General features: G+C 41.9%; 1 non-coding gene across 1 annotated transcript; it reads left to right on the top strand.

Moving 5' to 3' along the window:
• The first annotated feature begins 10,824 nt into the window (after positions 1-10,824).
• On the top strand, positions 10,825-10,931 carry LOC120283132. Its single transcript, XR_005543133.1, has one exon. It is a non-coding gene; the product is annotated as a small nucleolar RNA R71 (small nucleolar RNA).
• The last annotated feature ends 924 nt before the right edge of the window (positions 10,932-11,855 follow it).

Below are 11,855 nucleotides of genomic sequence, written 5' to 3'. Positions count from 1 at the left end.
AAGATACAAACAATGGGGGAAAACATAAAAGTTATGAAAACCCCCTTCTCAATCACGTCGATGAAGAATCGCCTATGAAGCCCTAGGTAAGCTTTCTGACACACCGCGAAGATGAGCTTAGCGGCTACGATCTTCAATCCCCTTGAATGTAGAGTCGAATCCCCCTTAAAATTGCTCCCAGTGTGCTGGAGATTTGCCCTTTATCTTCCTCAACCTTACTACTAAGAATCACCCCAAAAGAGTAGAAGAATAGAATAGAAGATGCTGTAAAAATCCTCATAAATTTTATTTATACCCAGCAGCTTATGGGTTGCTTACAGGTGCAAGGCCTAGGTCATTGAACGCTTCCCCGCAAGTGTACGGGATCGCCAAGTAATACCTCGTGCAAAGACACGAGGATCGTATTCCACGGGGCTAAGGATCTCCTATTACTCCTTCTCGAGCTATTATCTAGCCTAAGATCTTAAGTGATAGATTTACTCTACTAAATACAAATAAAACTAAACACAAGATTTGCTAGCAAATTAGAGAGAACAAGCAATAAGCAAGCAAGAGAATCAATGAAGTGCAAAGGCCTATGGATGTGGATCCCCTTGAGGGGTTATCATGCAGCATGGATGATGATTTAAAGATGCAAGGGTAAATTGGACCATGAGATTCCAAGATTAGAACAACCCCAATTTCTTGGCGATTGAACCCTAATCCCATACGAACATAGATAGCAATTTCTTCCAAATCTACATTCCTACGATTGCATTAAGTACAAGGAAATCTCGCTTAGGAATAAACCTACTCTTATTAGGATTAAACCTATATGGAGGGCTACCAAACACCCAATTTCTCGGCGTGATGATACAAGTATCCCCTTCTAATCCATTCATGACCTAATACATGCGAGCAAGTCACATCTACATGCATCATTCATAAAAGAGCTACGGATTTCTCCTTTGTGTAACACTTAGCATGAAAACAATGGATTAGATCTCAAAACATACCCAAGCATAGAATTAACAAGTAATCATCCAAAAATACATGATAAAACCCCCCAAGGTTCACCAACACCCGTGGCCTTGGGGGTCTAGTGTGTCATCATCTCATAACAAAGCATACAATCAAGCAAAAACATGAAACAAAGACATAGTATGACACTCCCTAGATGAAATGGTGAAGGATGAGGCGAGAATATGCCAAATGACGCTTCCCCTGCCAAAGGAATGCCGAATGACGCTTCCTCTAGCCGCGGTTCTCCTTCCTTCAAGTCGTGATCGATCTCCCTTTGAATGATGTTGCCTTCTTGCCTTGAGAGCCTTGGACCTTGGGCTTGAATGATCTTCTAGCTTTCTTGCCCTTCTTCTCCTCCCCAAGGTCGCCCAAAATCTCCCAAAATGATCTCCCAAAAGTCGGCCAGCAAAAAGTCCTTTAATCAGCCCTAAAAGTGAGTATATATACCCCCGAGGCATACGGGCCGTATAGGGGTCGTATGGGGGTCGTATAGCACCTCGAAAACCCTAGATTCGCTTCCATACGGGGTGCATACGGCCTCCATACGGCCCCGTGATACTCGGGTAGTATGGAAATCTGGATGTAACACCAAATCAATCCATCAGCATACAGATACGGCCCCCATACTCGGGTAGTATGGGGGTAGTATGAAATTCGCTTTTCTTCTTTTTTGCCAAAATGATATCTTCTTGTTCTCCATGGCTTCCATATGCCCTACAAAGCAAATAATAGACGATTAAGCGCTAAACGGGCATCAAACCTCACAAAAATACATGCAAAGTGCATACGATATATATATGAAAAACACCTACATTTAGACACTTATCAAACATCCCTCACACTTTAAGCGTTGCTTGTCCCCAAGCAAACAACTCATGAAAAACAAAGAGACTCGAGAAGTGGCTAAATGCAATACCTCCGCTCAAGCAAATATAAGATTCCAAAAAGCAAAGGATAATGAAACATAGATGTTGAGTTATAGTCATTAAGCATAATAAAAAAATATCCCTGTCTCACCCCTAATATGTATGTGCGTGTAAGTGAATCCTTTTATCTCATTTGCCCCGATCCGGGTCTAGCTCAAGGACTTCAATCAACACAGCTCTAGATGCTAATCACTCCACATACAAAGAATACTAAGTCTTAAACTACTAAGTGCTACTTCAATGGCCAAGTAAGATCCTTCTAATTCTATAGCTTTGAAACTAAATCCTTTTTTTCTTTTCAAAAACCTTTTGGTAGGTACTCAAAAAAAGATTACTAGGGTTTTTATTTTCAACTCAATATTCAACATTTTTTTTTCGAGTCCGACTAACGAGACTGCATCAAAAATCATTTTAAAAATCTTTCTAGAGGATGCACATGCCGGTTAGGGCACAAGAGCCACCCAACTACTCGATTACAGTCTACATAGACGCATTCATGCTTCATTAGCAGAGGAATACTGACATAGACTCATTTTTTTTTTTTTTTCACTTTCACTCTCACCCTAGATCACATCTTCAGAGTACACTACATGCCACAAAACTCGGATTAGCTCAACAAGACTTAGAAGTTCTTAAGAAAAACATTGAAGGATAGAACTTAGTGTTCTAAGGCCAAGTACTCAAAGTAGTGTGTTAAGCATACAAGAGAGTTAGAGTAGTCACATTGGCTATTCCTGTGGCATCGACAAAAAAATTCAGTGCACAAGACAATACTATGGGGTGAAACAGATTCAATAAAGCATAAAAAAACAAGTAACTCACATCCATCATTAGTCCAAGCTAAAAAGAATCTTACAAGAATGAATAAAGCCATCATTGGTAACACTAGCATGTAAACAATGTTCCTAAAACATGAAATGCACCCATCCCCACACTTAGTGTTGTACATTGCCCCTCAATGTACACTAATCATGAAAAACATGTAAGAAGGGCCAATGCAAATAATAATAGAGGAGGGTGAAAAACAAAACTTCCCCGGGTTTATCTTGTGTCTCGCCGTGAGGTGGGACTAGACAAAAAGGTGTGGTGAGCAATACACGCCTTGTCCGACCTCCATTAAAAACTAGGAAAGCTCACCAAATTCCCTCAATGCCCTCATGAGGCAAAAAGGGGGCATCATCATTCCATAAAGATTTTAAAAAAATATAAGCACAAGGGAAAAAAACTAGGGAGTAGTCAACAAAACACAAAGATGAAAAATAACATAGAGTTCGACAACACAAGTCGGTAGGGTAGAACCATGCCAACTCAACAAAAATACAACAAAAAAATACAAAAACAAAGCAAACTAAAGTAAATGCTAGGTGTCCATGCTCATCCTTGTCCTTAGAATTAAGTCTCTCATAACAAAAATAACATCTTGTTCCATGTGGTCACCCCTGTGGTGTAAATATCACTCCATGGTTTCTTGTTAATTTCTTCATCCCCAAAAATTCCTACAAAACCATGAAAAAAACTCAATCAAGCATAGAGGAATCCAATATGATTCAAAATGTAGTGTAAGAGATGAAGAAACAATGAAAAAATTATGATGTATAGTGTCCATACGGCCAGATGGGGGCCGTATGGTTACTGCTCATTTTCGACGTAACCTCCCCAAAAAAACATGAAAAATCGAAAAAAATTTTTTTACATAAATTCAAGGGAGACTTCATCCATAACAATCACACCATCCAAAACCAAGCAAAAATGCTAAAGAAACTCCACATAAAAAGCTCCAAGAATGCCCAAGAAATTAATGAGATAAAAACTAGGGCATAGAAAAAAAGCATACCGACGTAAATCTTGAGAAAAACTAGCTTTAAACTCGAGGAAAAACTACTAGATCGACGTCTCAAATGGATGAGGAGAAGATTTAGGAAGAAAAAAATGAGGAGATTTGGCCAAGAAATGAGTGAGAAAGAAGAGAGAAAAAAGTCGGTGGAGAAAGAGAGAAAAAGAAGAGAATGGAAGAAAGGAGAAGAGAGAGAAGAGAGATGAGGGTTAAATGGGCAAGAACTCGAGCCATACGGCCCCCATACGGGCCCTGTATGGGGGCCGTATGGCCCTGAGAAGGCTTCTCGGGCATTCTGGATGGCATCCCGCACGGCCCAAGAGGGGGGGGTCAGATGGGGGCTGTCTCGAGATGGCACGAGCCCTCGGAATTGCTCTCGGGTTCATCTCGCACGACCTCCATACGGTCTAGTAAGGTCGTATACCCATTAGAATCAATTAAAAACTTCGAAAAATCTGCCCCCAAAATGATGAAAAAATGATATAGCAAGCTCAAAGACTCCTCCAAAAAAATGAGTGAATTGAATAAAATGACGATCTAGTGCATGAATTAACACCTAAATATGAGTTTCTCAAGAAGTTGCACAAACATACCACAATTTAAACGATGAGAACAATGTGCCAAGTGTGTGAGCATGAACTTATTCAAAAGTAAAACAAGACTAAGAAATACGAAAAATTTGAAATGAACTAGGAACTAAAAATACTGAAAAATGCAAGCAAACACTACGTAACACTTGGGTTGCCTCCCAAGAAGCGCTTTTGTTTAACGTCACGAGCCCTCGACGTATCTTTGTTCCTTACCTCATGGGGGTTCAAACAATTTGAAGCCACCCCGGTTTCCCTTTGTAGTGTTGCTTTGGAAGTAAAGTTTCAACCGCTGCCCATTGACTTTAAAAGTGCCATTTTCCGGGTGAGTTACCCTCGACCGCTCCATGGGGAAAGACTTGAGTGATCGTGGTACGGGCCCCGACCAACGTGATCTAAGCTTCCTCAGAAATAGTTTCAACCTTGAGTTGAAAAAGTAGAACTTGATCGCCCACGTGAAATTGCTTAGGGTGCTTGATGCGTCCCGTCGTGGTACTCTTTTACTCTCTCTTTATAGAGTCTCGAACTTTCATATGCCGTGGAGCGCCACCGTCAAGTTCATTTAGTTGGAGTTTTCTCTTGCAACCCGCGAGAGAAGAATCAAGATTTAGAAACTTTATCGCCCAATAAGCCTTATGCTCAAGCTCACATGTAAATGGCACGCTTTTCCATAGACCGACGATATGGAGTGATTCCAATAGGAGTCTTGTAAGCCGCTCTAGAGGGCCCGTGAGGGCGCCATCTAGATGTTCTCGCCCAATCTCTTCGGGTTTTGAGACACGCTTTCTAGGATTCGCTTTAAGTCCCTATTGACACCCTCAACTTGCCCACCGGGTTTGTGGATGGTAAGGTGTTGCCATTCTCGGGATACTCCGTAACGCCTCGTAATTTTGGCAAACCGGCATTACGTAAAATGAGTGCCTCGCTACTAATGATTGCACGCTGTGCGCCAACCTCGAAAAATAATTTCTTTAAGAATTTTACGACCACCCTCGGCTCATTTGTTTGCAAAGCCTCGGGCCTCCACCCACTTAGACACATAATCAACTGCCACGAGGATAAACTTGTATCCTTGGGAGCTTGAAAGGGTCCCATAAAAATCAATCCCCCACACATCAAAAAAACTTCACTGTGCTTGGTTCCAATTTTGGGGCATCTCATCCCGGCGAGATATAGTTGCCGACCCTCCGACATCCGTCATGTGATTGAATGAATTTTTTTGTGTCTTGAAATATTGATGGCCAATAGAAGCCTCGCATCAAGAATCTTTTTGGTTGTTCTATTTGCATCATAATGGCCACCTGTTGGTCCTGAGTGGCAATGCTTCAAAATACTTAGACCCTCCGCTCTAGAGACGCATCTTCGAGCAACCTGATCGGAGCACACTCTAAATAAGTATGGATCTTCCCAAATATAGTGTTTAAGATCGAAAAAGAATTTCTTCCTCTCGTTGATATGTAAACCATTTCGGGATGACCCCACCAACCAAGTAATTAGCAAAAATCGGCAAAACCAGTGGTGGTTCCTTCTCTTCAACCGCCTCAATATTATACTGATGCTCCTCGTGGAATGAGTCATTAATGTCCTTTTCTCTTACAGCTTCGGGCCGTGGGCTTCTAACCGGGATAGATGATCGGCACGAGATTCTCCGCCTCCCCGCTTATCCTTAATCTCAAGGTCAAATTCTGGAGCAACAAAACCCACCTTATCAAACGAGGTTTTGCATCCGATTTGCTAAGTAGGTACCTCAACGCGAATGATCGCTGTACACCACAACCTTAGAAAGAACCAAATATGACCGGAATTTATCAAAAGCAAAGACCACGGCAAGTAGTTCCTTTTCGGTGGTAGTGTAATTCAGTTGGTCACCTGTCAGAGTCTTGCTTACGTAGTAGATGGGGTGGAAATGTTTGTCTCTCCACCGACCAAGCACAGCCCCAACTCGCAAAAATCACTCGCATCACACATCAATTCGAATGGGGAATCCCAATCGGGAGCGACCATGATGGGTGCTTGGATTAGCTTCTCCTTGAGCACCGTGAAGGACGCCATGCAATCGTTATTGAACTCGAATGGGACATCTTTTTCCAAAGAACCTTGTTAGGGGCCCTAGCAATTTTTGAAAAATCCTTGATGAATCGCCTATAAAAACCCGGCATGTCCCAAAAAACTTCTTATGGCCTTCACAGAATTTGAGGTGGTAGCTTTTCAATGGTAGAGATTTTTGCCCTGTCGACCTCAATTCCATCTTTAGAGATTTTGTGACCCAAAACTATCCCTTCTTGGACCATAAAATGGCATTTCTCCCAACTTAGCACCAGATTAGTCTCTTCACATCGAATAAGGACCAACTCAAGGTTCTTGAGGCAAACATCAAATGAATCACCGAAGACGGAGAAATCATCCATGAATACCTCCATAAAAATCTTCCACCATATCCTCGAAAAATGGCCGCCATGCACCTCCGAAAGGTAGCTCGGGCGCTGCATAACCCGAAAGGCATGCGGCGATAAGCAAAGGTGCCATAGGGACAAGTGAAGGTGGTCTTTTCCCCGATCTTCGGGGCGTATAGGGATTTGGAAATAACCCCGAGAACCCATCCAAAAAAAGCAATAGTAAGAATGTCCACTAATCGCTCTAGCATCCGGGTCAATGAATGGTAGGGGAAAAATGATCTTTTCGGTGGCGCCATTTAGTTTTCTATAGTCGATACATACTTCCACCCGTGAGTTGTACGAGTTGGAATCAACTCATTTTTTTTCATTGGTGATCACAGCCATCCCCCTTCTTTGGGGACCACCCGGACGGGCTTACCCACTCACCGTCTCGACATCGGGTAGATAATGCCCGCATCGAGTAGCTTGATGATCTCTCGCCCAACCACTTCCTTCATGTTTGGGTTGAGTCTTCTTTGGGGGCAAGGCTCGGGCTTGTGTTCATCCGTCATTAGAATTTTGTGAGTGCAAACCGACGGATTTAATCCTTTTATATCCGCAATCTTCCAAGCAATCGCGCTCTTGTGCCGCTTTAGCATATCCACCAATCTATTCTTCTGCTCAGTTGATAGGTTTGCAGAGATGATGACCTGAAGTCTGCGATTTTCTCCCAAAAAAAGCATATTCAAGATGGTCCGGTAGTGATTTTAACTCCAAGTCGGGTGCTTCCTCGGTTGATGGCAAGAATCCCTCTGCTCCAAAGCCCATCACCCCTGCTCCGCCCTCGCAATATCATCGTAGTTGTTTTCGATACCATGGACACCAAACTCACAACATCTAGTACCACATCCGTGACTTTCATGTCAGAAATATCGAGGCTCCACATCGGATTCCCTCGTACTCAATGCTAGCATCTGGCCCATTTCAGTACAATCCTCCAGAGTGGGATTCATGGCAGTGATCTCTCGACCCTCGTAGTCAACATAAACAGCTCGGCTAGTGACATGTTTCCTTCGCTCACCGATGGGGCACCACTTTCCAAAAAAAGGTCTTAAACACCGTGTGCCACTACTTCCATCATAAGCTATACTAGGGTCCCCCGATAGTAAAAAGTGCGTCTAGACAATCATTCGGAAATTGTGAAACATGAAGTTGGGTTTGCCCATTAATCCAACCCATCAAATCTATATATGTAGTCTTCCAACTTGATGTTCGGATTTGCCATGTATGGTGTAATCAAGGTCGATGGATTCGAACGTGTCATGCACAGACTCTTGCACAACCAAGAAAAAAATTGATAGAAAGTTAAGATCAAGGGAAAAAGAAAAAAACAACAAATGAGTAAAGAATGAAATGGCTAGAGTAATAATCTAAAAGTTTCCTAGAATTCCTTTAATGGTCCCCGCAACGGCGCCTAAAAAACTTGATCGCTTCCCCGCAAGTGTACGGGATCGCTATAATACCTCGTGCAAAGACACGAGGATCGTATTCCACGGGCTAAGGATCTCCTATTACTCCTTCTCGAGCTATTATCTAGCCTAAGATCTTAAGTGATGGATTTACTCTACTAAATACAAATAAAACTAAACACAAGATTTGCTAGCAAATTAGAGAGAACAAGCAATAAGCAAGCAAGAGAATCAATGAAGTGCAAAGGCCTATGGATGTGGATCCCCTTGAGGGGTTATCATGCAACATGGATGATGATTTAAAGATGCAAGGGTAAATTGGACCATGAGATTCCAAGATTAGAACAACCCCAATTTCTCGGGCGATTGAACCCTAATCCCATACTGAACATAGATAGGAATTTCTTCCAAATCTACATTCCTACGATTGCATTAAGTACAAGGAAATCTCGCTTAGGAATAAACCTACTCTTCTTCGGATTAAACCTACATGGAGGGCTACCAAACACCCAATTTCTCGGCGTGATGATACAAGTATCCCCTTCTAATCCATTCATGACCTAATACATGCGAGCAAGTCACATCTACATGCATCATTCATAAAAAGAGCTACGGATTTCTCCTTTGGTGTAACACTTAGCATGAAAAACAATGGATTAGATCTCAAAACATACCCAAGCATAGAATTAACAAGTAATCATCCAAAAATACATGATAAAACCCCCCAAGGTTCACCAACACCCGTGGCCTTTGGGGGGTCTAGTGTGTCATCATCTCATAACAAAGCATACAATCAAGCAAAACATGAAACAAAGACATAGTATGACACTCCCTAGATGAAATGGTGAAGGATGAGGCGAGAATATGCCAAATGACGCTTCCCCCGCCAAAGGAATGCCGAATGACGCTTCCTCTAGCCGCGTTCTCCTTCCTTCAAGTCGTGATCGATCTCCCCTTTGAATGATGTTGCCTTCTTGCCTTGAGAGCCTTGGACCTTGGGGCTTGAATGATCTTCTAGCTTTCTTTGCCCTTCTTCTCCTCCCCAAGGTCGCCCAAAATCTCCCAAAATGATCTCCCAAAAGTCGGCCAACCAAAAGTTCTTTAATCAGCCCTAAAAGTGAGTATATATACCCTCCGAGGCATACGGGCCGTATAGGGGTCGTATGGGGGTCGTATAGCACTCGTAAAACCCTAGATTCGCTCCATACGGGTGCATACGGCCTCCATACGGCCCCGTGATACTGGGTAGTATGGAAATCGGACGTAACACCAAATCAATCCGTCACATAGCTAGATACGGCCCTCCCATACTCGGGTAGTATGGGGGTAGTATGAAATTCTCGCTTTTCTCTTTTTTGCCAAAATGATATCTTCTTGTTCTCCATGGCTTCCATATGCCCTACAAAGCAAATAATAGACGATTAAGCGCGAAATAGGCATCAAACCTCACAAAATACATGCAAAGTGCATACGATACATATATGAAAACACCTACATTTAGACACTTATCTGTCATTAAGGAGCTGAAGGAGATTGTCGTGAGCCTTACGGCATAACTTACGACTGTAAGCCTCGTCCATAAGGTCTTCTATTTGTGTTGCGGTCTAGCTTCTGGCTGTAAGTGCTGGACCGTAAGTTTCACTGTTCTGCTCCTTGTGATCGCCTTTATAGGCGTATGCTGTGATCATAAGCTCCTCTGGATGGTTCTTACGGGCATCTTTATAGGCATAAGCCTTGCCCGTAAGGTCCTCTAACTTGGCTCTGAATCCCATTTACGGGTATAAACATGCTCGTAAGGTCTTCTGGAATTGACTTACACCCATAAGGACGACCGTAAGCTGCCCTTAAGCTACCCAATTTGCCTTGTCCAGGTTCTAATGATGCGAGAGAGCTCCAACTTCATCGTTTAAGGTCTGAAATGCTTTCTTTGGCTCTCTCTCATCTTTATGTACTACATTGAGCCTGTTAATGCACAACACACTATATTTAGCATCAAATTCTATGATATGGTTCTAATACATGTCAATTGAGTGCACAAATTGATATAAAATACATGAATATTGTACACCCATTAGAAAACTTCATTTCTGATTACTATTACTGTGGTTAACACTAGTAATTCTGTTGTTAGGGAGGCCTCTATTGCTAACTCTGACTTTAGGAGAAATTTGGATGATTCCTCAAACCTTAGTTGTTGGTACTGTTGTATAGATTACCCTGATTTCTCTAACATGCACCAACATAATCGACTTGCTCCATAGGAGCAACAGTTGAACTAGCAATCAGACACTGAGATGCCCGATGTCCTTCTTCACATGTCTCACAAAAAAGAATAGTTATGGAGCTTGAACTGACACCTAGACTGTTACTCACGTGTGGATCCAACTTCCTTATGAGCGCATCCATCTTTGTTGCTAAGGCGGTATCTGCATCTACTTCATGCAATCCAACCACTCTTAGCTATCTACCTCTTGAACTCCAGTGTGACTCATTGTTGGCATACACTCAAAAAACTATTCTGCCTCATATAAATACTTGTTACTCAATGACCTGACAGTTACTGCATCGATGATCTGCCTTGTCTTGTAGTTCAGTCAACTGTACAAAATTTGAAGTCTCATCCACGAATTGAATTCATGATGAGGGCATCGCCTTAGAAGATCCTTGAATCTCTCATGTGCTTTGAATAGTGTTTCAAACTCTCCTTGATTGCATGCTGAGATCTCTTATTTGATCTTTGTTGTCTTGCTTGGTGGAAAATATCACCCAAGAAACTTCTCCACCAAGTTGTGAATGGAAAGATTCACAACTTGATCGCATCATCCATAATAGTGCTCATCTTGAATGCCTAATAGATTTATAGAAACATCGAAGATAGGTATTTGGGTCATCATATGCTAGGCCATCAAACTGACATCAGTTTTGTATCATTCTAATGGTGCTAGCCTTGATTTTGAAGTTATTTACCACAATCACTGGGGCTTGGACATTAAACTCCTCTCCTGTGAACTATGGCTTCTCATACTTAGAAAGCATTCTCCTAGGTTCAACCATCACAACAAACTCTCTGTTTTCAATATCAACCTCTGCTTCAACCTCTGAATTCTTTAAGAGTCTTCGTAACAATGTTCTTTCAACTTCACTATCTCCTTTTATTAATTTCGTAGGATTAGCTTTGGTCATGTATAATTACTTGTATGGGAGAATAGATAGAATGAATCAATAAAATTACAAAATAATAAAATAAAAACAAAGAATACAACAAAAGAATAAAAAACTAAAACATTAAGCTATAAGCCTTCGTATAATCTCTCGACTAGGCGCTTCGTGACAACGCCTCTAAAACTTGATGCACACACACACCACGCGAGTGGTCTAATACATGTAACTCCCAAGTATACATTTCATCAAATAATACCCCATGGGTGAGCATGGGGGTCATAGTCCTCAAGGAACGGGGATAGGCTCATATTACTTCCCTTTCGCTTAATCGATAGCCTACATCTACGGTGATTAATCTAGCATAACAAATCTACCTTGATAAATTAACTACTAGAATACAATTGAGGAACTTGAAGTGCAATTGGAAGGAGTAGGTACCGTAATGGGGACTCCCATATCACTTACTTGTAATATGAAATAGAGTATGACAATATTATCTA

This window comes from Dioscorea cayenensis, chromosome 18 (assembly GCF_009730915.1).
Source record: "Dioscorea cayenensis subsp. rotundata cultivar TDr96_F1 chromosome 18, TDr96_F1_v2_PseudoChromosome.rev07_lg8_w22 25.fasta, whole genome shotgun sequence".
Classification (NCBI taxonomy): Eukaryota; Viridiplantae; Streptophyta; class Magnoliopsida; order Dioscoreales; family Dioscoreaceae; genus Dioscorea; species Dioscorea cayenensis.
The sequence above is the reverse complement of the archived record's forward strand: the minus strand, read 5'-3'. Positions and strand labels throughout refer to the sequence as shown.